This window comes from Amborella trichopoda, chromosome 12, assembly GCF_054954075.1.
Source record: "Amborella trichopoda isolate Santa Cruz 75 chromosome 12, AtrichopodaSantaCruz75HAP2 v2.0, whole genome shotgun sequence".
NCBI classification, from domain to species: Eukaryota; Viridiplantae; Streptophyta; class Magnoliopsida; order Amborellales; family Amborellaceae; genus Amborella; species Amborella trichopoda.
The window spans coordinates 17,858,080-17,863,226 of record NC_142347.1 but is presented as its reverse complement, the minus strand read 5'-3'; positions in this window follow the sequence as shown (position 1 = coordinate 17,863,226).

Below are 5,147 nucleotides of genomic sequence, written 5' to 3'. Positions count from 1 at the left end.
GCTCCACTTTCTTTGAGCACGCGAGGGCCGTGTCTATTAATTGGTGCAGGGAGTGGGGCCAAAGGACAGAAGGTAACATGGGCTTCTGCTTTGGAGGCTGGATGCTTCTGTCAGACATCAGGCCGTTGCTCTGAGTCCCTTTGTGAGGCCCAGATGCGAGGCTAACCTGAGGCTCGCTCCAAATGGTACTCTTAGGAAACCCTTTGAGTACCAGGTCTCAATGTGTGGCTGACCTGAGGCGTGTGAACCTTTAGGGTTAGCCATCCAGGTGACTTGAGGGTCAGCCTGGGCTCGGTCAATGGGTTCGACCTTGGATGGTCGACCCACAAGCTTGTGTCTGTGAGGGATGGGGTAGGAAGCTATTTATCACATGGTGGAGCTGTGTGAGGTGAGAGGGAAGATGAAGCGATCGACCCTTGCTCGAGGGGACATAGAACTGGCACCGTTCCAAGCTATGGGGTGCATGGCGCGTGCAGGGTTTGGCTCAAGAAGGCTTAGCCTTGAACGGGAGATCTAGAAAGAGTGAAAGTTGACCTGAGGTGTGGCTTGAGGTGATAGACCATGAGCCTTTAGGTGTGTTCGTGGAGTGGACACCTCAAGATCTCAACCTTTGTGTGCCGAGCCTCCAGGTGTAGAGGTTTACGGTAGCAAAGGAGTTCAGAGGGTAGTCTTTCGACCACCCTCATAATCGATGGTAACCTACTGACCTCTCGTGCATGTGGATAGGGCAGCCTTTCGGTGTACCTCAGCAATATGACTGGCAAGATATTTTCTAATAGCAGGGTGCGTGTTGTGTGCGGTAGTAGATGTGCTACCAATGCAAGGGACCTTAGTGGAGGGTCCACCAGGTCAAGGAAGTGGGGAGTCAGCAACCTTTAAGTCCCCTCTCGCATCGATCTAGGAGAGAACCTGGGAGCCAGACTGTGAGTTTTGACTAAGAAGGAGAGTAGGAAAGGAAGCTTGAGCAGCTCGCATCCCTGGGATAGTCACGAGTGCAGGAATAAGAAAGTCCCCTACTTGGATGAAAGGGTTGAATAACCCAGGTGCTATAAAATGTAGTGTAGAAAGTGAAAGAAGATACTGATCAAACAAGAGCGAACTGAAGAAGGGGTAATAAGTCCCTGGTGGAGTCGCCAAGATGCTTAGGTTCCTCTATCTCACCTCCCCAGATCTAGGTGATCGGGTGACAATGTCTCGGGCTCGGAAAACCTAGGACTTGAGATCACTCTCTCGAGAGCCATGTTTAAGAACAAGGGCAGGTGTCAACTAGTGAGAGAGGAATTTTGGATGTGAGGTGGGGATCAACCTCATCGGGGTCCATGACTTACTTGGGCTGACTCATGTAGGCGGCCTCTTAGATCACGACAGAAAACCCCCAGCTGCTTTAGTTAGTTCGAAATATCCTGCCTTGACCTGCAATCTGCTTGTTTTTCTGCACAACACTACTGAGGTTAATTTGCAAGACAAGTGGGCCAAAGGGCCCACCCTTGTCTTAGGACAATTCACATTCATGTTGTTAGGAATGTGAGGGATTAGAGTGATGAAGTAGAAGGTTCGAACAAAGGTTAAAGAGAGAAGAAAACTTGATGAAGGGATGAGACTAGCTTGATAGCCGGACAGTGACCGACTCAGAGTGGTAGCAATACGGGGATGACACTCAAGACCAGCACGACGACAATACTACTCGAAACCAAGGCCGATATGACGGTGTTAGGCTAGGTCAACTCTCAATCGAGTGAGAAGAGGAAATAATGAAGAGAAGGCATGAGACAATGAAGAGATAGGGTCCCGATGGAGCTAGGTGTTGCCACCCACGACTGCGGAGTAGTAGTGTCACGACCCTTGGACGGCGCTAGGCACTACTGCTCACAGCTTGAGTGGGAGCAGGGAACTACAGAAGACATTAGGCATTGTCGTTGGCAATACAAGAAGGCAGCCTTGCGCCGGTGGCGATAGCCTCTCATGTAGTATGCGACGATAGCCATTTATGAAGCGCACGATGATAGTTCTCATGAGGCGCACAATGATAGGCGTCGGACGCATAAGGAATCACGATGAGCACTGAACGCACAAAGGAGGCTCGCAGACGGCGATAAGCATCGAGCACGCGAAGGAGGCTCACGAATGGCGATAGGGACCGCGCACCCAAAGGAAGCTCACAGATGGTGATAGGAATGGCCGAGACCTCTCGCGGGAGGCCATAAGCATCACCATCTAAAATAGGCGCACAACAGGGGGAGACCCCTATGGGCGGCAGTGACTTTCGTCTTCTATGCTCTTCTCTGAGGTGTCGAGGATACATCTACGAACGGCGATGAGCTGCATCGTCAGCAAACCTCGCTAGGGGAGAGGGTTGGACGAACATAAGGAGTGGGAGGCTCGTGCATGGCGCTACCATCTCCATGCGAGACCTGTGAGACCACAGGAGAGGCATGCCCGACTTTGTCACTATCAAGCATGGCCTCTGAGCAGAGCTCAGACTGAGAAGAGGAAGAAGAAGGAGAGGAAGAGAGACAAAAAAAAAAGAAAAAGAGGAGAAAGAAGAATTACTTTGAGCTTAGGAGTATCGGTCCAATAGTTTTTCTCTCCTTACTCTCTCTCCCAATGTGACCCAACAATGAGAAGAAAGAGAAACTCTATTAAGTAAAAACTCTCTTTTGTGAAGAGTTCCAACCGTTTTTCGTACAATGATATCACGATATATATAAATTTGTGCCCCAAACATGGGGGGATAATCAAAAGTAACCCTAATTGCTAGAAATTAGGATTAAAATTAATTAAAAGAAATTGGATAATATGGCTCAAAATGATAGATTTGCCCCTTCCTAACAAGTGGTGAAATTCCAAAGTAGTCCCTGGGTTGCCCTAGAACGTGCGTGATTCTTTGTGGATGATTTGAGGTCGTTTCGATATTTAGTTGATCGAGATGATTATTTTCTTATAGGGCTTAGCATAGTGATCGATTTGATACCAACTTTGAGTCTTGGGTATTGTTTTTAGGGCATGATCATGTGACTTAAAATTTGAGTGAATCATAAAACTTTGGATTGATTGTGTGCTCGTTCTTTTTTTTGTGATTTCTTCATTGGATCACATTGAGCATGTCGTCACGATCGCAGGACAACAAACGCAGCTCGATTCCATGCCGGGATGAAGGTTTTGTAATTTTGGCAAGAATATGGAATTCTGGTGACAGAATTTGTAGTCAATTCGTCGGCTTCGCATGCAAAATTCATCCTTTCATCATGCACGAGGTTCGTACAAGTGATGGTTACGAGCCTTACGCATGTGATGGAACTAGTCTCACGTCGATCGGGCTCATGAGCGGGGTGATTTGGTCATTTGAGAGAGGTACAATGCTGCTGATTTTCTTGCACATTTTTCACAGATCAACAACTTCTCTTTCGCTTTTCTTCGTGTTCGGGCATCGTCACGGGGCGTGCCACATATCGAAACGGTCGTCTTGATAAGAAGAATATGATCACAAAATTTGGGCTTGATTTGACCTCAGAGGAGTGATATATGAGCATCTAAAGTCACTGCTCATGACTGTCCCTTTAATGGTGCTGACTTGCAGGGTGGCTACACAGGAATAGTGTGCGACTCCTCTTATTTCACTCTTTCTCCTATAACATTTTCTTAGGATGTGCGTTCAAGCTGAAATTTGACCCCTAAGGATTTTCAATCATGTCGGATCCAATGACAGTAGTCCCACAGCAAATTGAGACACCAAGAATATAGCTCTAATTATAGTGGTCCGTTTCAGGGTGCTAGTGGTTGATTTTGCTGGAGCTATTTCTCGGTCTAGGCTTTTATTAAGCGGCGGCACCATGATGATGAAAACGATCTTCCAACAAAGACATATAGTGAAAATTTTGAAAAGAAAAAGATATTTTGAAAAACAAGGTTGGTTAGCAGTTTTAAGTCCTTCAACCATAGAGCCCTATAAGCAGTTTAACGTCATGCAGCAATGGACGGTGTAGTCAGCAGTTGTACTCATACAAACGTGGAGTTTTTATTATTTATTTAGTTTTACTACCACTATTGGGGGGGGGGGGTTTTCTTTTAATGTAGGTCCTATAATTTAACCGCTTGTGACCCCTTTGGCGAACCTTATGTGAGCATATCGGGCCCTTGCTTGAATCTTCGAGACGATGAAGCATCAATTATTTCTTTATCTGCCAACCTTAGCTCTTGTGTTGCAATTCAAGGAAAGTTCCTTGGAGTTTTGAGCGAAACAGAGACTTGAAAATAAAAGACACCGCCCTTGAGTATTTAGAATCTCTTTTGATTTCTGATTTTGTTCCTTCACCACTCACATTTGAAAGTTTTAAACGATCTAGCCCTTAACAGTATTCTGTTAGGCTAATGCTTATTGATTTCTTTTAACACCACTTTGACTCAGGGGGAGGAAGAGAAGATGTTTAGAGAGAAAAGATTTTGGAGAGTAGAAGGTAGGAGAGAACTTCTTCTTTTTCATCGCCTTGAGGTCCCTTTTCTCCTCTGAATGCCTGATTGGCCAAGGGCTCATAATTCATTTTTCTCATAATTTGGTGAGCTTGGTTGCTATAGATAGTCCAATCTGGAGGGGCTTCGGCCTCCCTTAGTGATGCATTTACCTCAAGCTCATCATAGCTTTTAGTCTCCGACATGAACTCCTTGAGAGGCTTTGAAGCAATATGCATGACCTTCAATTGACTCTGGAGACTGTGAACTTCGGCTCTTAAGTTTGCTAGGGGATCCTGCCCTTGAGGGGAAGAAATTTGCTCTTCATCGAACTGCTTTCCTCCAGAGAGGTCGGGGAAAAGTAAAACTTTTAACTGGTTGTCGGTCTGAGGAGCATCATCTATACCTTACAGCAACCGGATTTTGAAAAATATTTCATGGCAGTTGTCGTGCCGCTTTGGCTTTCATGAGCGTAATGAGGATATGCAAGACTTTCTGCTGGTCCAGCATATAGGTGATCCTTCGAGCCGAGAATTCTATCCCCATGGCTTTCTCAATCTCAGGAATGACCTCTAGCTTATCTTCCAGCTAAGGTGGCTCAGAACTGGGGGCAGAGGGCGAAGACTCCTTTTCAAGCGGAGAAGAAGTTTCTTGAGGGATAATGATTGAGACGTTAGAATGAAGGGTGGTTAGGATTAAAA